This window comes from Lissotriton helveticus, chromosome 11 (genome assembly GCF_964261635.1).
Source record: "Lissotriton helveticus chromosome 11, aLisHel1.1, whole genome shotgun sequence".
Classification (NCBI taxonomy): domain Eukaryota; kingdom Metazoa; phylum Chordata; class Amphibia; order Caudata; family Salamandridae; genus Lissotriton; species Lissotriton helveticus.
The window spans coordinates 802,809,912-802,832,775 of NC_136072.1; the positions used below are offsets into that span (position 1 = coordinate 802,809,912).

General features: G+C 45.8%; 1 protein-coding gene across 2 annotated transcripts in view; it reads right to left on the minus strand.

Moving 5' to 3' along the window:
- LOC144791969 (interleukin-1 receptor antagonist protein-like) overlaps positions 1-21,580 on the minus strand; it is a 63,755-nt gene extending 42,175 nt beyond the window's left edge. Inside the window, exon 1 of one of the 2 annotated variants that reach the window (XM_078666829.1) lies at positions 21,488-21,580. The gene's annotated coding sequence lies outside the window, so the exon portion shown is untranslated. The remainder of the gene's footprint in view (positions 1-21,487) is intronic. The other variant, XM_078666830.1, reaches the window with a different exon arrangement.
- Between the last annotated feature and the right edge of the window lie 1,284 nt (positions 21,581-22,864).

Here is a 22,864-nt window from a genome sequence, read left to right on the forward strand (position 1 = left end):
AAGCCCGCAAGTAGTGCGCACACTCCCGAGGACCCTAGGCCACACTAGACAGAAGGCGGGAAATGCACCCGCTTGGGCCAATTGCGTGCTGTCTTCATTAGAAAGATGCACGCAGAGGCCAATAGTGGGTGAAAAAAAAGCACAAGCGTGTATTTAGAGTTTAAAAGCCCCTACTTAAAGTCTCGAAGAGCAGCGCGTGCACGCTGGCTCAGGCAAGACCTAAAAAGGATGGAGTTCGACTGCACTGTACTAAACTGTTGTAGATTTTATGTGAGGCAGGATAGTCACAAAGGCCCCAGGTGCTGCACTTACTCGAGGCCCTGCACTTCTGTTAAAATTAGAGGTGTGCAATATTCTCATAATTTGCTCTTGCATAATTATGTGAAATATCAGGAAATTACGCAAATGTTTGCAAAATGCTTGTCCTTCATTTTACTCAATATTGTAACATTGTCTCAATTTTTGGTGCGACGAAACATTCTGCGATTTAAAAAAAAATAGCACAAAAAAAATATAGGGGAAAGAGACACGTGTCGCAAGCAGGGCTCGAGTCGAGGGTAGACATTGTCTACTCTGTTGCAAAGCTGGGCGCTTTCAGCAGAGTGCCACGTTCCTCCTACTTAACCGGATTTACAGAAATATCTCAGACTCATCCCCGTTCAGCAGTGCTTGCAAGTTGTCTGCTTTTGTTCTGAGCAGCAATGTGCAGATGGAGAAGGGGCTTATTAGGTGCAAACTGGGCCCAAAACAAAGGCAGAAGTTAAGGGGCCATTAGTCCTCTTTTTGTTGGAGTATCCTGGCTTGAATATATCGGGAGCCTCCCACCTAGATGCAATGGAGTGGAAACAAAGACATCACTTCACAGGCACTTGAGAGAAATGCTTTTGACTTTGTTCAGTCCCTGTATATATGCATGCACTGTAAGAATGTCAGATGTGTTGGTCACCCCAGTTTTTACCCTAACAACAATTTCAATACCACTATTTTGTTTTATTTCTTTTATAGCGCTTTAGCACTACAGTTGTGCTAAAATGCTATAAAAGAAATAAAACAAAATATTTGTTATTTTTGTACATGTGATTTAAAGCACTCTAACATTCTTCATTGGAATGAGTAGTGCCACTACTCATCCCAATGCAGGTGTCATGCCTGTCGAGGTCAAAGTGGTACACTCGGGAAGAGTTAGTGCCGCTATCGGATTGTTGTTGTTGTTAGTGTCAGGTATCCTAGCGACGCATAGGAATGGTTGGAAATACGTACTCGGATAATGACGCATGCGCGATGAAGAGAGCATGCGCGGCAGTGCAGTGTTCCTCGCCTTAAGCCCGCCTTTAACATACAGGAAACGCTTTGCGTTTAGCCAGTGTTTGGACCTTGTCGTTCCGGGTTGGTGTTGGCGTGGCGTCCGAGGAGATAGAGAATCGAGTGGGAGGTCGAGGAGTCGGTTGTTGTGAGCCCGTTTCGGAAGTCGTGAGTGATTAGGAGCGTCTTGCTTCTAATTCCTGTAAACTAGTTTGTCCTTGATTAATTTTCTATGTCACCGCTGTGCTGTTTTAACAGTGGGTGATCATTCTTGTTTGTACTTTAGTTCAGTCAGTTCAGGAGCCTTGTGTACCACTCGTCTTTTCGTGGTGTTTAGGTCCTGGAATAAACCTATGATATTACTTAGGTTGGAGTTTCCATTTGTTATGTTATGTTATGTTATGTTAATAACTTTTATTCAGCGCACAGCTGCCCCAGCGAAGGGGCGTCCTGGCGCCTGATCAAGTACCACAACATAACAGATCGCCACTGAGAAGAGGAAATTAGTTAACGGAGGTGAACAGATGGGTCTTAATCGCCCGTCTGAAGAGAGTCAGGCTATTCAGGGCACGGATATGGACAGGAAGAGAATTCCATAATCCAGCTGCCATAACACAAAAAGAGCGACCTCCTATCCTACTCAATCTAAATCTAGGCATGTTCGCTAGGTAGAGGGATTCCGACCTGAGAGACCGCCTGGGGACATATGGGGAAACAAGGCCCATCAGGGCGGGGGGAGACGAGAGTTTCAAGATCTTAAATGTCAGACAGAGTGCCTTGAATTTGATTCTCTGTCTGACCGGCAGCCAATGCAGGGACTGCCGATACAGAGCACCGTCTCGGGAGGCCTACAATGGCCCGCGCAGCGGCATTCTGCACCCTCTGCAGTCTAGTCGCCTCGGCCTGATTAACGCCGAGCAACAGAGCACTCCCGTAGTCCAGCCGGGAAAGAATGGAGGCTTGGACCACCAGTTGCCGAGTAGGGGGGTCGAAGAATTTAAGGACCGGTCTCAGTCCTCGCAGAATCCCATAACAGGTGGCTGCGATCTTCTTAGTATGGCTGGTAAAAGAAAGGTTGGAATCCAGCCAGACCCCCAAGTTCTTCACTTCGGCCGCTGGAATGGGAGTCACCCCCAACTCAGGAGGCCACCATTGATCTCCCCACAAATCCGCTTGCTTTCCGAAAATCAGGACTTCGGTTTTCTTGGCGTTTAACTGTAAACAGTTAATACGCATCCAGTCCGCCACGGCAAGAAGCCCTGCGCGAAACCTGGGGGCAGTCACCTCAGGGTCCCCACTGAGTGTCACCGCTAGCTGCGTGTCATCGGCATAAGATGTCATGGTTAAGCCAGATTGTCTAACTACGGCAGCTAGCGGTTTCACATACAAGTTGAACAGCGTGGGGCTCAACGCCGATCCCTGAGGGACTCCTAACCCCAGAGGATGGAACGAGGACTGACCAGGAGGAATGGCCACTTTAAAAAACCGGTCCGAAAGGAAAGAGCGGAACCATTGAAGAGCCTTGCCCTCAAGTCCCACTTTGACACGGTCTCATTTAATAGACCTGGTGAGTTGGTCAGTACAAAGTGAATAACGTCTCTATGGTATGGTAGTGATTAATGAGTTGCTCTCTATTTAGGTCCCTGTTACTACATAGGTACCTTACATCATTCAAGAAATTCACAGTCCCAGATTACATATTTTCGTGTAGGTTTTCTCCACATTTGCATAAGGTAAATACACATTGCATTACACTACATTTCTTGAGAACAGAAGGGAGGGGATTAGAGTTACGTACTGTTCTTACTTAGGTTGACTAGCCTGAGCCCTATTTTAATGCAAGGATGCTAGCGCACGGCGCATGCGCACGGCGTGTGTGCCGCAGTAACGCCGGAGTCACGCCAGAGTCCAGCCCGTCTGCGCCCGTCCGCGCTAAGGACGAGCTGGACGAAAGGACGCCTAACGGTTTTAGGAGCCACGCCATACGACTCTGGTATCCTCTCCAGGTATTGTTAGATCTGAAACCGGCTCGAGTACCTTGCCATTATACGCTCCCCCCTGAGGCTGTACGCTCGTCCTCTACCTGTGGATGTTTTAGGTCCCATTGCATTGTTGCTGGGCCCTCATGCCGATATTTTAATACAATTCCTTTGGCGGACCGTCCTTCAGATACAACCAGAGAGCTTGGCTATCTGATTAATGCTAGATCTTTGATCAGGAATAATGTCTCGTTTAAAGACTTTGTTGGGGTAAATAACCCCTCCTGGGTTTTCATAACGGAAACATGGGCCAGGGAATCCTCGGGGCCTGATCTCGTTGAGGCGGTCCCAGATGGTTATACCTTGGTTAGGCTTGATAGAGTGGGACGTGTTGGCGGAGGGCTTGGTATCCTGCATAGGGACTCTTATTCGTGTCACACGACGCCTTTATCTGTTCCTGGTGAGGATATCGAAGCTATGCATTTTTCCATCAATGCATCTCACTCCATCCCGTTTAAGGGGGTGCTCATATATAGACCCCCAGGGTCCAGAGCGGATTTCACTCACCATTTGCTCACTATTCTGGAACCATATTTCGGATCTGAGTCTGTTACAGTTCTGGGAGACATGAATTTCCATTTGGAAAATTCAGAGGTAAATGACACCCTCTGCCTCCTAGATACTTTATCTGCCTGTGGCTTGCAGCAATTAGTCAAGGGTGCCACCCATCAGGCGGGCCATACTTTGGATGGAGTTTTTACAAATGATAGACGGCTGTCAGTTGAAGCACCTATGCCGCTTTCCTGGTCAGATCATTTCGCCATTCCACTGTTATTGGAGACCGCTCTTACTAATAATATACCGAAAGGCCCCAGCAAAATGGAACTTAAGCGGAATCTGAGGAAGGGGACTAATGATTCTTTGGCGCCATTAACCTCTACCTTATTAATCCTAAGAGATGAGGACGTTGACTCCGCGGTACAGAGGTTTGAAGATGTTACCTCTGCAGCGCTGGATGTGCTTGCACCTCTCTCTTTGCGCTATAGTGCTAGAAAAAGGCCATCGGCTCCCTGGTATGTTGAGTCCCTAAGGCTACTAAGACAAGCCTGCAGAAAGCGGGAACGATGTTGGAGATCTAGTGGGAACATGGAGGATAGAGAATCTCATAAAAATCTTCTGAGGGAATACAGGGCGGAGCTCATTAGAATTAAGCAAGAATATTTTTCAAACCTCACTGGGGCTCTTACTTCACCGAAAGAGCTTTTTAACATCGTCGACTCTTTAATCACTTTGAAGACCCCTGATCCTGTTACTAATTCACAGCAGCTTTGTGATAACATAGCCAAATTCTTTCAGGACAAAATTGATGGTATTGTTTCGACTCTTGAGCTCCAAAGGATCTCTGCATCTCCACCCGCCCTCCCCGTCCCTCAGATCTCCTCTTCTACTGAGCCAGTCGGACCTGCAAATTCGATCTCGCTGTCTTGCTTTCCTTTACTTTCTTTACAGGAATTAGAAGTCCTCTTGACCAAGACCAAATCCGGCTCACCCCTCGATCCCTGTCCTCTTCATATCCTTAAACAATGTAAGGAAACTCTCCTGCCCCCGCTACTTCAAATTATGAATAAGGCCTTAAGTGAAGGCATTTTTCCTTCCCAATGGAAGAAAGCGGTTGTGAAGCCGCTCTTGAAGAAGTCGTCATTGGACCTTGAAGTGCTGAAAAACTTCCGCCCCATTTCGCTGCTCCCAGCCCCAGCAAAGATGCTGGAAATCCATCTACACCAGCATCTTTCTTCCTTTCTGGATTCCGCTGGTCTTTTGGATCACTCGCAGCATGGTTTCCGGAGGGGTCATATCACGGAATCCGCCCTGACCGTGGTGCTTGATAATATCCGGACCACGGTCGACAAGGGCGGAAGTACGTTGCTGATCCTTCTGGATCTCACAGCTGCGTTTGACACCCTGTCTCCCCTAGTTCTAACATCTCGTTTGAGGGAGATAGGGGTGGAGGGGCACGTGTTAAGCTTGTTGGCCTCCTTCCTGGACCAGAGGGAACAGAGAGTGAAGCTGGGAGAGTTCCTATCTCCATCCCTGCCGCTGAATTGGGGGGTCCCACAGGGGTCGGCGTTAAGCCCGACCCTGTTTAATATCTATGTGACCCCCCTGGCCAGGCTTATTAGATCTTTCGGGATGGAGGTAGTGTCGTACGCCGATGATACGCAGATCTTGCTGTCTCTCGCCCAGCCTGTCAGCTCCTCTGCCTCCAAGTTTAGACTCTGTATGGAGGCAGTTGCCCTCTGGATGATTAACAATTCACTGCGGCTAAATGGCGAAAAGACGGAGATCCTCGTATTCGGCGAGAAGGAAGACATCTGGTCGGCGGAATGGTGGCCCGAATCCCTGGGGACTTGTCCGGCTCCAACTCGGGCAGCACGAAATCTGGGGGTTATGATTGATCCTTCCCTTGACATGGCTCTTCAAGTAAGGCGGACTATTTCTACCTGCTGGGGCATCATTGCAATCTTGCGCAAAATTAAGTACTATCTGTCTGTGCAAGCTCGGAAACAAACTGTCGTAGCTTTGATAACATCTCGGCTCGACTATTGCAATGCTTTATATGCCGGAGCTAATAAAGGTCTGTTGCGAGGTCTTCAATCGGTGCAAAATGCTGCGGCGAAGTTTGTCCTGGACCTTCCGAAAAGGTCGTCTGCGACCGCTGCCAGGAAATCTTTGCACTGGCTCCCCATTGACGCCAGGATTTCATTTAAAGTGTTATGCCTGGTGTATGGTGCCTTAAACAGGAAAGAGACCGGAGGTATACAAAATCTCCTCTCCCCGTATTTTCCTGCGAGGAACCTTCGCTCCTCGGCGAAATTGCTCCTTACTGTGCCTCGAGTGCGTAGAGCTAAATGGGGAGGCAGAGCCTTTTCCAATCTTGCTCCAAGATGGTGGAATATCGTTCCCTTGGAGATCAGGATTTTACCCTCAATGCCTTCTTTCAGAAAAGCTTTAAAAACATGGCTCTTTGGTAAAGCATACCCTTAGCTTTGGTTTAGCCTTTTTTCTTTTTTGATTCTCTTTGGTAGGCGCCTTGATGCCTTCGGGCAATGTTGCGCGTTTATAAGTTTACTTTCATTCATTCATTTCATTTCATTCATTTCATTTTACAGCTGTTCCATCACCAGAGGAGAATACATCATCTGAGTGAAGAGGAGTGTGGAGCGCCATTTTTCTTTCCCTTTCTTACCCTTGTTTTGTTCCCCTGTGTTACCCTTGGTTACTTGTCGGGTGCTGGTGTGTATTCCTGGCATCCGGGGGGTGACGAGGGGGAGACAGGGTGTTAAGCATCGTGACTCCTGGACACTTCCGAGACAAACAAGGTGCGTGCATTACAGCAGGGTGTCAGAATGCTTTACATCACACGTACAGATTCTACATTGACAATAAATCATATGTGTGTATATCAATATAAATAAGGCTCCCGGTTTTCCGTTTAAATGGATTTTTACACATAAATACAGACGGGAAACTATTTTTCCTTTGTCTGTATTTATAAATAGAAACGTTAAAATACTGCTGAAACTGATTCCGAAACAGCCATGCTCCAGCCAAGGGTTGCCACGCCGCTCTGTCTGATGTAGATCTTTGGATGCACTCTGCCTGCCCGAACCCCCTGCTGACTTTTCCTAATTTGTTTTTTGCACCTAATCGTGGTTGTGTCTGTGTCACAGTGTGTGTGCATAATAGCCCCCTCCCCCCCACCACTTCAAAGACAATGTAAGTGAAAGGGAGGGTACACGTCTATGTTTTATTATTTAAATAGCATGGCGCTAGGGAGGGGGGAGGGTCTTTTGTTAGAGTCTTTTGTAGTCAACCACGCTTTAAGTGGAGAGGTGAGCGATCCTTCATGCCTGAATCACTCGGGTTTTGGGCTCTACATATGGTGCAGGTGTCGTGGTTTCATTCCTGACTGGGAATGATGGGATGAGCTCCAGGGAAGAGGGATCACAAGAGTGTAAATCCCGACCCAGAGCGACCCCCCCCGAACCCCTCCTCAGACGCGCCCCGTAAGTGTCCTGCACCGGTGACAGCGGGAAGAAACTGAGTCGGGACGAGGGAGCCTCCAAAACCGGAATAACCACCGGAGCCCCCCCCCCGGCTCGGCTCATATGGTGGTGACCCGCACGGAGAAGAAACCTCAACAGGAGTCCCCACAAACAGGGTGAGGACGAACGAATCGACCAAACAGGTTATCAGCTCACTCCGGAGCACTAATTCCTCCCCACACACAGCCCTTGTTCAAAATTGGCATTACCACCCGCCTCTCACCGTAAGCAGGAGAAGCCCTGTTCTGACCCGGAAACTCGGCGGAAGTTAAGGAACTGCTAAGGACAGGTCCACGATCCATTCCAACAGAGAGACATTCTTTCTAACGAGGAGACCGCTCCTGTTAAATCGTGTTTCTGCCGAAAGTTGTTCCCGACCTCCGTCTCGCTTCAACAAACCCGGGACGCCTGCCCTCAAGATGGCCGCCATCCATCAACAGTACCGGCTAATTCGGCGCTCTTTAGGGCTACAAACGACTAATTTCCTCTATTAACTCGCCGACATGCACACGATCCTACCAGGGTTCTTAACTAGTTGACATGAACAAGAAAGCCTCCGGGGAGGTATAACCCCCTCTCCATTATCGATCTAGGGCCGCCTGACCCCAAAATGGCCGCCAACTTCGACTGACTGCAATAACAAAGGACGCCCTCTCTTTGGATCTCCTCAGCCGAAGGAGAGGAGCAGTCCATCACCCCCATGCTTACCTTCAAGAAAAATAGCTGCAGGAGAGGTTCAGACTTCCACCCCCTGCATTCATCACCTTTATTAACAAAGACCCTGGCAAAAGAGAAGTGCCCAGGATCACCACGCTGATCATTAGCAAATCAGCCAACTGTAACTCGACCACCTCCGCTACAAAGCCCCTTACCCTCTTCACTCCTCTAAGGCAGCTCGACCCTCCTGCTGATATCTTAGGCCACACAACCGTGCTGGCCCCTGGCTTACCGTTTCCTAGACAATATACAGCCCTTTCACCACCTAGAGAACTCAGCACCTCTCCACGGCCCTTGCCTTGATCTTCTACCCCCTGTTTTGCAAACTGCGACCCCTCCGCACATTTAATAGTCCCTCTTCTTTCCTATACGTTCCAAGATGCCCCCAGCCAGCCACTCCAACGATGACCCCTGCCTAACCACAAATTACCTAACTCCACATGGGCAAAACGCTTTCGCCATTTCCTACTGCCATAGACTTTCGAACAAAGCCAAACAACTCCTAAAACTGAAAATCATCAGACAACTCCCAGAAACACTTATCGTAGACACGTACCACTGCTCATCTAGAGGTCAGCTAAAAATGGACTTCATCTTTTACACGGTCAGAACGGACCACTGGATCAACAGCCTTAATGCCACCTCCTAGTCGTCAAAACCACCATCACAGCACTCAGTCGCAAACTTACCATCTCCCTGCAAAAACACCAGTCCCTGACCGGCTCCATTTCCACTACCATTTTCGATAATGGCACCATCCTAATCCAGGCTAAAAATGAGAACCTCGAGTTCTTTGACTCCCTTTTCCCCACGTTAAAGAAGACCTCCACCCCGACCCTGCCTCAAACCCAGAACGCTTATCTGACTAAACTCCAACCCCCAAGAAGCCACAGGACCCAACTCCAGCACCCCCTTCATGCCACCCACCCCCATACGAATGCCAACCTGCACCAACCGCCCACCACCTTGAAATTTCCTACCGCCGCCCTACTCTACACTCCCTCCACTCAGACTCAACCCATTACAATAGAGCCTCACCCCCCTCTCCTCCCACAACAGCCCCAAAACCCGCCCACCGTCACCCCGCCACCAGAGTTAACCCCTCCCACCGTCCACTCCCTCCCCCCCTCCAATCATAATCCTCACTCTAAAATAGAGCTCGATCCCCACCCACAACTAGAGAGTACTCCCACTACCGCTTCACCTCACCACACCAACAATGACTTTCAGATCACCAGAGAAGAACCCCACTCGCATTCCCATCCCCAATGGCTCCCTGGCCCACACTCCCAACCCCCCACATCGCAAACTTCCTCCCAACTAGACAGAACTCCTCCTCCCACCTCTACCCCCCCTAAAGATATCTTCTCACGGGACTCACCCGCACAGATCCCTCTTGTTGAGCCGACACCTAGCCTCCCACGCCCTCTGTTCCTTAACAATCACACCGCCACATGCGCACTCACACCCCCAACACAGAACACCACCTTCCCTCCCCCTTCTACCCACACTAACAATATATTGCAACGTCTTTCCCTGCTGGAAGTTCAGCTCGAAAAGCTGATCCGAGGCATGTATGATACCCTCTCTTCCCTAACCAAAATCGAAGTGCCCACCCAACAGCCCTCACGCCCCCTCACCCCGCCTCTCCCAGTCTGCCCAAATCTCCTCCTCCCATTCCGACCCTCGCCTCCACCAGATCGCTCCCACACGTCACTATACCAGAGGCAGAAATGCGAACAGACAAACCGAGTAGAGCGAAACCCACTATCTCCCCCCGTGAAGTGACCACTCTCGCCTCTTCTTACACCCACCTCACGACCCCTAACTTGAGCACCTCTCAGCATCCACAGAGAGGGACCCCGCCCACCCTCACACGGGTCCTCAGGCTATTCTCATCACCCAAATCCTCTATCCCAGTTATCACAGGAATAGGCAGGGAACATCCTCCCTTGAGACTCCACAGACCCCCGACACACCTAACCTCCCTGACCAGAGCCCAATCCAACTTGGCGCTGCCCGTTGAACAACCTCGCATCAGATGCATGCTCATCAACAGCAGATCCGCCTCAAAACACGCAACAGAATTAGCAGAAGCTATCCTCTCACATGATATTGATGTTGCCTTCATCACAGAAACCTGGCTCAACTCCCTGTCAGCCCCCATCATGGACTTGCCTGTACCACCAGGATTTTCAATCACGCACAAAGACCGCCAGAAGCAGAGAGGTGGAGGTGTAGCCATCATTCACAAGACTAACCTCGACATCACGGAAAGCGCACCCTACCTATACAGCTCCTTCGAATGCCTCTCTATCAGCATCAAATCCAGTGCAAAGAGTTCTACACTTTGCCATCTCCTCTATCACCCACCAGGCAATTCAAAGGAATTCGAAACGCAACTATCCGACCTAATCACCCAATGTGCGCTCAACAACGCCAATAACATAATCCTAGGCGATCTCAACATTAGATGGAACGATACAAATAACCCGCTCATACAATCCCTCAACAACCTTCTGCTAGAAAATGATCTGACACAACATTGCTCTGAAGAAACACACTACAGAGGAGCAACACTCGATGCAATCATTGCGGACAACCACACAATCACCATCGACTACATCATTCCAGTAGACTGGTCAGACCACCACTTAATTCTTTTCCGCATCAACCAACCAGCGCCAACTTGACCCATAAAACAAGCTCCCCCCAAATGGACAAGGAATATTGCCCAAGTCCCACAGGCCATCCTAGAAGACGAACTAAACACTCTCCTCCCAAACTCAACGGAGCACCTCTCAACCACTGACCTCACCTCTCTCTACCACTCCAATATGACGACCACCCTTGACCGCCTGGCCCCCTTGAAATTAAAAAAACCCAGAAACATTCCATCGAGATCGTGGTTCACCACGGACATCAATGACGAAAGAAGACTTCTCCGATCCCTTGAAAGAATATGGAGGTTCAATCCATCCTCCCTTCACCGTGAACAACTCAAGACGGCACGCAGAAACTACAACAAGCTCATCAAGGAAAAAAAATCTTCCTTCTTCTGCTCCGCTCTAGAAAACGCAAAAAAACGCCCCAAAGAGCTCTTCAACATCATCAGAAGTCAAACATCCGAACCTATCAAATCCGTTTCAGTGTCCTCCCAAAAACAATGCGACAACTTCGCCAATTTTTTTAACGAAAAAATCATCAAGATCGACCTTTCTCTCAGCACCGCCCCTTCTTTTCCCAAGGAGACCATTATTATTATTATTATTATTGCAGGTTTATATAGCGCTAGGAATCGACTCCCGGAGGAGTATCTCCACGCTTCGACCGCTGGGGAACCCGTCCTGGCTCACCCTGAGAGATGGTCCCTGATGGGTATCTCTAAGGTGCGACCAAGCATCCCCGGCGGTCTGAGGGGGCCTTTGTGAAGATGAGGCAAGCTGATGCCCAGAGTTGCCGAGTGTGGTTTCTGACTAGAGTAGGCACCGAGGCGAGAATTATCGAGTCCGCTGACCCTGGTCCACGACCCTGCCGCGTCGGGAATCGAACCCTGGTCCCGGGCCGTTCTCTGCTTACGGGTCTGCCGCCTCTAACCAGTGAGCCACACTTCTCCCCAGTACTGACTGACAGCACCTTAGTGATCCCACCCACTCAATGGTCCGTCTTCACGCCGATTCAGGAAACAGAGATCGTCAACCTGATCTTCACCGCCAAACCGTCATCCCACTCCCTGGACCAGCTTCCTATAAACATGACCAAAGCCCTGAAACACACCCTAGCTCCAATCTGGTGCAAAATCATCAACAGCTCGCTGAGCTCAGGAACTATCCCAGACTGCCTCAAGGTCGGCCAAGTCACGCCGCTACTAAAAAAAACAGGGTTAGACACAGAAGATATGAGCAACTTTAGACCCGTGTCAAATCTCCCTCTGTTATCCAAAACACTAGAAAAATGTGTTCTCCCACAGCTAACCCAACACTTAGAGAACATCAAGCTCCTTGACCCCCACCAATCGGGTTTCAGGAAAGGATGCAGTACTGAAACTGCAATCCTAAACGTCATAGACGATCTGCACAAATCACTTGACTCTGACCAATGCTGCATTCTCATTCTCCTTGACCTTTCGGCCGCCTTTGATACTGTTGATCACACGCTGCTCCTAAAATCCCTTCAAGATAGAGCAGGCTTAGAATTGACGGTACTGAATTGGTTCTCCTCCTTTCTACACAATCGCTCCCAAAGAGTAAAAATCAAAAACTTTGAATCCGACCCCCTACCCGTCAGTAGAGGTGTCCCTCAAGGGTCAATGCTCTCCCCCCAACTCTCAATATCTACATGGAACCGCTTACCACAATACTCAGGAATTCCAACATCCCCTTCCACCTCTACGCTGATGACACACAACTCTATCTGGAAACCACCTGTATGGATGACATTCTCAAACTCAACGACACGCTCAAAGTCGTTCAACAATGGCTCTCACAAAATCACTTAAAGCTCAATCAAGAAAAAACTGAAGTTCTACTCATCTCCAACAGAGACAAAAAAAAACAAATTGAAGAATGGCTCAAAGCCATCGATGCCATCAATGGCACCCTCAAGCCAAAAGACTCGGTCAAATCCCTAGGTATCACCTTAGACCCAAACTAAACATGAAAAAACACATCGCTAACTCCGCCAAAAGCGCTTTCCTCAATCTGAAACTTCTCTACAAAATAAAACCATTCCTGCCTCCCAAGGACCTCCAACAGGTCACTCAAGCTCTGGTGCTCTCCAGAATTGACTATGGAATCTCAACCTTGACCGGCTCAGCCAAATCACACCTAGGCCCCTTGAAAATCACCCTCAATGCCGCGGCTAGAATGGTCACAGGAACCAAGAAATTCAACCACATTTCCCCCGCGCTCAAGGACCTGAAATGGCTCCCTATTGAACAACGAGCAAACTTTCGAACAGCATGCCTTACACACAAAGCCCTCCACACAGGCAAACCAGAATACCTGGCTGCGAAACTCAAAAGGGCTGGCCAGTCCAGGACCCTCAGAAGCTCCAACACGCTTCTTCTCATCCCGTTGAAATCGAGGAAACGCAAAACTTTAAGCAAATGCTTTGCAGGTAATGCTCCCAGGATATGGAACGCCATCCCTCCCCACATCAGAATGACCTCCCACTTCCCAAAATTCAAGACTTTACTCAAAGCCCTCTTCCTGGAGGCCACCTGAACTGTAAGGGGATGCTCATAGTTTCCCTAACCCTTGTAGTCATTATGATCTGTATGTTCTTGTTTTTTGATACCCTCTTGAACTGTCCAGTTATCAATCTTTCATCGCCGTTAAGGCTCATTGTTGTACCTGATGTGAAGCGCTCTGATACCCTCGGGTCCAGCTAGTGCTATACAAAACTTATAATAAATAAATAAAGAAAGAAAGAAATATAGCTGGATGGGGCTAGTGTAGATCCCGTCTACAGGCTGCATGCTATGTTCCTCTGTTTCTTGATGTTTAAACTTCTGACTTTTCAGAAGCATGAGCGCGGATTCATTCTAAATGACCAGGGTTTCAGAGTGCACTATTTCGAGAGTGAAGTTTTTAGCTGCTGGGGGTGGGAGGCGAAGCAGGGTGTGTAGAGGGAAGGCCACAAAATAATAGTAGCTGGACAGGATGGGGTGTGAGATCGGCATGTACCCCTGGCGTGCAGTGTGTGGCGAACAATTACTGCTGGTTGCTTTTCTCGATAGGGAACGTATAACTTTTCTCAAGAATTAGACACCGGTGGTCTATTTTGTCTTTATTGTTTTGAAACATTGCACATTGTAGCTATTACAGGACATCCTTCTCAGTGTTGTACTGAAGATCGTTTTAAAGCCAAAGTATAGGAGCTCCTTGGAAGCACATATAACAGTGGATCACAACTTGTCCTATGTCATTGATCCTGCTTTGTATACCAATAATTACACACGTCATGAAAAGTGCTACACGACTATGGGCGGGTTGCAAAGGGAAACAGCTGATTAGGTCCTCACAAGCACTCTCACTCTAGGAGCTTAAACGTGTGCTTGTACTACAATGGCAAAGTTTTCAGATGAATGTAATAATTATACTTAATTTGGCATATATATATATATATATATCTCCCCCAGAACTTGAACGCGCTGTCTGTGAGTGCACCCTGTACCTTGGGTAAACTGTGAACCTTAAAATATATATATATATATATATATATATATATATATATATATATAAATCTATAACAACCGAATGCAAGCGCGCATTGGCTATTTAAATAAATGTGAAAAAATACCAGCTGCAGCCCCTTCTTTTGCTTGCTATAAAAATAAGTGTGGATAAATACAGATAAAATTAACAAAAATTAAATATGGATAAATTCAGACGAAAATGTTACAAAAATAAATACCATAAAACCAGGAGCCCTAAATGTAAATGATGTGTTACATAAGACAGTGAGGGTTACGAGGTGTGGGAGCCACATGTCCTTCATACCTACTGTGTTATATTGGAAGGATTTCAATTTATGAATTATGATTGATTGATTGATTGATTGACTGATTGATGAACTGCAAGTAACAAAAGTATCTCGGTCTTAAAAGCAGTAACCCACTTACCCATTTATATCAAATAAAAATCTGTCATCTGTGTGTTACATAATGTGCTTTGCAGGAGACATATTAAACATCTATGCCACGATGATTCAGAACTAGGATTAGGCAAAATACAGATCTCTACAGCAAATACGTTGTCCTCCATAGTTATTTTACCATTGTGATAATTCTCTTGAGATTTAGCTGGCACAGAAATACACAGAAATATCCCTGCAGCAGGTGCTCTAACCCTATAAGATATTTTAAAATACAGACATTGTAAACAATTAAGCAGGACAGATTTACTGCCACATTTCTCCTTGTTGCCAATTTCTTTGTGGCACGGTTAAAAAAAAAACAATGTATAAATTGAGGCCCAGATTTTGTGCCTGTGTTGTGAATATTTTGCCACAACCCCAATGCAAAATCTAATTTGTTAAATATTGTAATGTGCTCAAATGTACTCCTTATGGACCTGCTAAACATATTTGAGGTCTTAAATCTGATGTCACTTCTTGTGAGGTCATGGGTTGTGATGCCACTTTCTGTGATGCCACATGCGATGTCACACTCCGTGATGTCCTCTCTTGTATTGTCAAACACAGTGATGTCACTTCCTGTGGTGTCACACAAGTTGATGTCATCTGCGGTGATGTCACACCCATTCTGCCTAACTTGGTGAGTCCCTCCACTCCTTTTTAGGACTTGAACACTGGGCATAAGCCCCCGCTGCTCACGTTCTGACTCGCTGCCTTATTCTGCAAGTGACATGTTAATAATTACATGACATGGCATAATTTTCGTAATATCGCTTAAGAAACTAATGCAAAATTCAAAAAAGTACATGAACTATGCCTGGTAATTTAAACTTCACCTGGGCCTAGTTGCAACATTGACATCATCAAATGCACGCCTAACCTTTTCCTTCAGGCTGCAGCTAACGCTGCTTCACCACAAGGTGGCGCCATATACTGTAGTTTCCTTTTACTCAGTGTACTCTCTTCCTAAAACTACGCACTGCAATTTAGATGCGAAATCTGTAGGGAGCTGAAAACTGTTTGACCCCAACCCAGCCAAAGCTACTGCCATATCTACCACTACGTGAAGGACAGTTGTACACACCTAAAATAGGGGAATATATTTACCCATCCCTCCCCCGTGGAGTTGCACATGGTTCCATCCTGGCTCCTACACCTTTCAACCCCTAAGTGTAAGCTTGGAACAAAGCACTAAGTGCCCATCACACCGAGATCTACCTGAAAATAAGCTCCAAACAAGACACAGATGCAATATAATTGGGCCTTATGAAGACACACTTCTGACTCTCTAACCACGCTCCAAATGTTCTTGGTTTTAAGTGCTAATAACAATTGCATCCTGTCTCATAATTTGAAGTAGAGCTCTTCAGACTGGGAGGCGAGCACCCCTGGGTAGGAAGGGGGTGGGCGGGGGCGCTCGGTAAGCTCCAAGAGAATCCTCATGCTGATAACAGTGCTTTGTTTTTACTGACAAAACAGTGCAGCTCTAGCCCACTCTAATGCGCCATTACAGAAATATGTTGGCGCTCATATCCTGGCTGGGAGTAGGTGTAAAAGGGGGAGGGCCTCTAAATGTATTTGATTTTATTTTTTAAAGCAACAGTTGCAATATTCAAATATATTCATACATATTTAAACATTGCCAATTTTATAGAGTTGTGAAAAAAAATACTTTTTCAATCTGAGGGTCCCCAATGTTTTTTTTACACCAGAGTGGGCATGGTATTAAAAAATGTGAAGGTGACTGTCTTAGGGTCTAATTTAGACTTTGGATGAGTACTCTGTTACTAATGCCACAATTACACCCTCTGCCTTATTACAAGTGCATTATAACCCAATGCACTTGTAATAAGGCAGAGGGGAAGTATGTCATGGTAGTGAAGGAATACCCATCGCCAAACTCTCAAACAGGATTTTAGTTTTGGACTCAAATCCTCTTAGAAGCAGGCCTTTCATTATAAATCTAGCAAACAATCTAGGCATGTTTAATGGACAGCAACGTCTCTTTACAGGATTATATGTGACCCACAGTCAAGAAAGCACCATGGCATATATGCACCCTTCAAATCTTAAAATACTTGCTCCTGCTGAAATACTTCCAAACCCCCAGCACAATCATTAGTTCTTTCCTGCCTTGACTACAGAATTTCTCTGTTCAGGAGCAGCTCCAGAGAGAACCTTTCACACTTAATTTCTGTTACTTTTAACACAAAAAGGACAGATCGTGTTTCTCCAAGTCTAAGATCTCTGTGGAACCTCCATTTGGATAGCAGACACATTCTTAGAGGAGCACACATCATACATAATGTTCTCCATCGTAAATCGCCTCGCTATCTTACTCAGAACGTAATGATTCTAGGAAAAGACAGCATTTCAAGGAACAAAGAAATACTCACAGTAGAAATACTGAAATTCAAGAAACTGCAAACCCTCAAGCAGTCCTTTGCATTTAATAATAAAGGGAACTGTTCTCTTATATAACCTGTAATCCCTGTATAAATGCACATCTCTAATTTCTGTATAAATGATGACTATAGTCACCGATTATAAAGAAAAGACTTCAGAACTCCACGATTCTAAGTTATTACAGTCGTGTTCTCACGCCACAGAGCCTTTCTGCCAGAGCCATCAGCTGAGGTGAAAGGCAGGTGAGGTCACGGAACATATTTCAAGCAGCTGTTTAAAACAACGAAAACTAAACATTGCTTTCCTTTCCGGTGCTCTATTTTAATAGCTTACTATGACAAGCAGAGAGAACATGTTTATTTTTTGCACTCCTTAGATGGAGAAAAGCTAGAATCTTTCTGTATGTTTCTACACATTCCGAGCTACTGCAGCTGCTTTTGTTTAAAAAAAGAAAAAAAACACGAATTTGTATTGAACTATTTTTAATATCTGCCTGTTATTTAAAAGATTTTTGGTGTGTTTAATTTAGCATTAAAGGTTTCATTTTTTATCTCCATGTTTGCAAACATGCTTGCTCTTGCATATGAAAGAGCTACGCACCAAGGTTTTAAGTAGTTTGTGGGAAAGGTGATGGTGTGACCATGTATTATATAGGATAAAGTACCCCATGGCATACATGATAAGGATATTGCAAGTCACCTCGGAGGTCCATAACTTTACAAAGGATCTCGGCCTCGTTCCTCTATATGGTTATGGAACTCCTCGGTGACTTGCAATATCCTTATAATGTGCAGCATGGGGTATTTTATCCCTTATATAATCACAACCTTACTTAGCCTGAAGTCCAGAAGACTATGTTTAATAACATTATCGTGGAGTCACGTGTTAACACTATGAAAAAAGAGATACGCACATTGACTTATCCTTTATTAACAACATAAGATGGTCACCCTTTAGGTATATATTAGTGTGATGTTCATGTTTATCTACCTGTTTATTATTGTCCCATGTATACCTATGATATTTATTTATTTGTGAATTATACTGATTGTTGTATGTCTGCCTTCTGTGTTAAGATGTCTGTATTGTGATTGAGATGGACTGTGTTCTATAAATCTCCAAAGTAAAATAAAAGAAAATGTACTGTGCACATATTTACATTTATATGTCATATGAATCACTGGCAATATTAAAACCCAAAATATTGTGTGGACAGAAAATCATGTCAAATATACCGAGGGCCAAAAAATCGAAAAGGTGAGTGCAAATAGGAAAGTTTATATTTACTATTCTTAACTCCACATCTACATACGTTGAAGATACATATATCATTAAGGTACATATATGTGGAGTTATATACAGTAAAACTTTACCTGTAGAAATGTGCCTTCACAATGTTTGCTTCCTTGATATATTTTGTCCCCCAATATTTTTGCTTCTGACATTATGTCTAAACACCATGTAACATATATTTAGGAAGGTTTGCACTACAGCTTTGAGTAGGCATAGAGCCATTGCCCTTCAAGTGAAGCTCAGAGAAGGTTGTGAGCCCTCTTCCTCCGAGCAAGGGCTATCATTGTAAGTAGTCTAGGATAATTAGTCCACCAGATATTTTAAGGCTTTTTCACTTCTGTCTGGATTGAAGCTGGACAAGATTGCGTGCCTGGTGGTCATTGGCTGGTGCTACACAAAATGAAGAAGTTAGTGTTTTTTGCAGCATGCGGCAGGGGTCTGCGGAGTGTAGTCATTGCTGGGTCTTTTTATTTTGGACTCTGAACTCCAGAGTCACGGCATCCCATTTACCCCTTTTTTCCAGTGTGCTGCCTCTCTCCCCTCCTGTTAAGGGCATCAAGATGGTAATGGTCGGGTGTGGGATTGCAAGCAAAAAGGAACCTCTGAATTGACCTATCAAATTTTTTTACATGTGAATAAATCAAACTAGATTCTCTAAAGATGCTGCACACATATTATGTAGTAGACAGAAAGATTGATTTCATATTATTTATTCTTTTTCAAAAATGATTTTCTTCTATCTGCATTATTTCATTCAAAACATTTTTTTTTAGATTTTTTACAGCTCATTTTTGTGGTTGGTAGAAAAACAATTTGTGACACAATAATTACAAATACAATAACTCCTAACCCCCAAAGAACAATTATAAAACATTATTCAGCATTATCTACAACATTCCCAACTATCTCACCATCCATTCTACTCATACAAATACACTCACATACTGTGCAGAGATTTAAACAACACAACAAACAGACAATACAACTGAGATGCAAGGACCAAAAGTGACATGAGTTCAGTGTTATCAGTATGGCACGAGTCTCATATGTTTTTATCCTCTGGATTCATCTTAATTTTCCTTGGTCCGCCTTGGTAAAGTTCTCGGGTGTATGAGGCCTACGTACGTTTCGGTGAACAGTGACTTATACCACCTTCATCAGGGCCGACATAAACATACAAATAGTCATAAAAGCTGAGGGATCTTCATATCTATATCGCTGGTGACATGAGCTCGTAATCTGTGCTGCCTCTTTTTGGCTATAAGTCACAGATTTTAGAAGGAATATTTATGCATCCTTCCTAAGACTATTATGGGATTTCATTATTCTCTGTTTGTGGACCAAGCGGTTCCCGGCTCCAAAGGTATATCGGTAAGGGAATGGAATTCCGTCCGTTGACCGTATTGCTTATGTTCCCGTTTTAAGATGACACCTCCTTTTCTTTATGGCGCGTGCCTCCAAAATGTGGGGTTCTGAGTCAGTCAGCAGCGACTCTGGTGTGTGGGATTGCATCCTGTATATATGTCTTGTTCATTTCCCCTTACTCCGTCCAAATAAGTAAATCATATATGCACACAGCCAACGAGCGCGAACTAAGGTGTAGCTACAATGTGGCCCTAGGAGACCCACTCCACCTAGCAATAAATACCTCACAGGCATGGAACCCTGTACCATCAAGCCACTCCAGCTAGCAGAGAGGTGGTCTGTGACATGAATGTATGTTACAGCGCAAACATTTACAACGCATGCTTTTACAATGCAGTTTTTACATTGCAACATCCATTATAACGCATATTACATCACATGCCATCAAAACGCATTTTTAGAAACTACATTTACAATGCATTCCCTTACATCGCACTATACCATTACAACGCATACCATTACATTGCACTTAAGGTAAGTGTTGGATAGTGTAGGGTTAAAAATTACTATCCCCACTCCAGTGAGTGCAACAGTAGGGTAAGTGTTGGATAGTGTAAAGGTAAAAACTATGCATTGTAATGGTATGCATTGTAATAATATGCGTTGTAGTGACATGCGTTGTAATGACATGCATTGTAATGAATGCGATGTCATGGCTGCGTTGTAATGGCATGCATTGTAAAGGCTGTTGTGTTGTAATAACTGCATTGTAAAGGTAGTGCAATGCAAAAACTGCGTTGTAAAGGTTGTTTCCCCAGTGACATATGTGCAGCCCTTAGAGAAACATATCTCTGCATACAGCCTGGATGTAGCCTGTAGCTTGGAGGTCAGGGGCCCTAATTCAAGCAACAGAAATACCCCACACCGAGTCTGCAACTAAAAAACAGACATATCTGGGGTTCAGTTGGTCCCTCACACTGTGGACTCCAGTGTCCCTGCACCTGTTTAACTAATGATAGCTACGTCCCTGTTTACTGGTCTCTGCGTTATTTATTGTACCTGTGTTTCCTTCTCTTCTCTTCTCTTCTCTTCTCTTCTCTTCTCTTCTCTTCTCTTCTCTTCTCTTCTCTTCTCTTCTCTTCTCTTCTCTTCTCTCTCGATCCTTCTCTCCACTCTTCTCTTTCCTTCCTTTTACCCTCGCCTCCTCTTCCGGTCTATCTTCTCTCACTGTTCTTTATCTCATTCCTTCCTAACAACTTGGTTTTTTGCTGGCCTCTTCATTCTCTAATGCTGCCTCTTTTGTTCGTCCTTCGCTTCTTTTCTCTTTTGCTTACCGCCTCTCCTTTCTGTTATTTTTTTCACCCACTCATTTCATACCATTTCTCAGTCTTCTCAATTTATCCCTTATCCACTTACTTCCTCGTGCCCCACCCAACCTTCACACGGGATAAACACAAAGCCAGGCCCAAGACCAGCTTTGTATTTTTTTCTTTTAATGGGACCGAAAATCCTCTTAAATAACAGGAAGCAATGCAGGGCAGGCGGGGCCCTTCCAACCTCGCTGTCCCGGTGCCACTGCACCGGCTGCACCACTGACAGCTTCACTCATTTATATAGCAAACATTCATTCAAAGGGGGGCGAAGTAAAATGTGTGCACTTGGGCGAGCAGCGTTCCCTACCTGCAACGAGGGGCTCTGCGTCTGTGAGTTCAATCAGAGGGTCCTCACAGGTCTGTTCTTCTGCCTCAGACAAGTGTCAGCTCAGATGGGTTCACCGTGTCCCTGCCCCCTTCCCTCTTATAGTGTCATCTCTACCCGCACTGGGAACTCCCCCTGTCCCAAGAAGAGGGAAGGAAGTGCTCTCACGAGAGTGCGGCTAACAAATCCTGCAGAGAAAAACAAAGTTTAATTACTATATATCTGGTAAGAGGTGCGGGAACTGACATTCTTGGTCTTAACAATGCTAAACTTCACCACGTGTTGTGTGCTGAAATGGTTGACCTCGGGGGGGGCGGAATCCGTGCCCTAATGAGGTCGGTGAATGACCTCCAAGGAGATCAGTGCCCCAAAAATGCCTGCGGATTACCTTCAAAGTAAGTCACACAGACTGCCTCGGGGTTAGCATTGCTAGCCCTGGCCCTTGGAGGATCTGAGGACAAAGGTGATCTTACACAACACAAGCCACACAATAAATGACACTGACCACTCTTTCGCTTGTTGATAGAACTGTGCTGCCAGTAAGCACTGGCAAACGAAACTTGAGGGGGCCCCCTTGTAAGGTACGTGGAGGGCCCCCCTCCGGGCTAAATAGGGAACTCTCCTACCAGAGAATTTTGCTGTAGGGGCCCCCTAAAGGTTGGTCCCCCGCACTGCAGGGGCCTGTGCTACGCCACTTCAAGTAAGTTTATTGATCACGCAGGTTGGGTTCGCTTACGGGCGATCCTGGTGAAACTGACGATTTCCCGGAACAGCTGAGAAAGCCGGAGATGTCCTTTTGGTGGTATCAGCACCAGGGCATTTAAATTCCTTACAGATTATTCACTTAACGTAGTTTGCCTCCATAATCATATGTTTGTGTGATGCTCCTGACAAGTCAGAACGAGGCCCGGGCAGTCTCCACAGATGCTCAGGATTCCAACTGTCCCTTGAGGGGCTAAAGAGATCCGTCACTCCATCTCAGGCCCTGCTGCCATGACTTCCAGGGGAATGTCCCTTTGGCTCCAAGATCCGCTACCTGGAGGTATTTGTCATTGTATAAAGCTTTAGGATTGATTCCCTTGTTAACCCTCCTTGCAAAACTGAAGGAGCACATTCAAAACAAAACGTATTTTTCTTTTCTATTTGTATTAATTAGTTTTTTTTCTTTATTATATAGGGTGGGTTGAGTGGGGATCCCAACCACAAAAGGGGTCCTGCCCCACTTCCTGACTCCTTATAAACCGCATGGCCTCACCCTGCCCACTTCGGAAACTGTAAGGCAATGAACATAGGAGGAGCAGCCCTATACCTATAGTAACCTTTTTGGGGGAAACCTCCCATCCTATCTAGCAGCAAAGC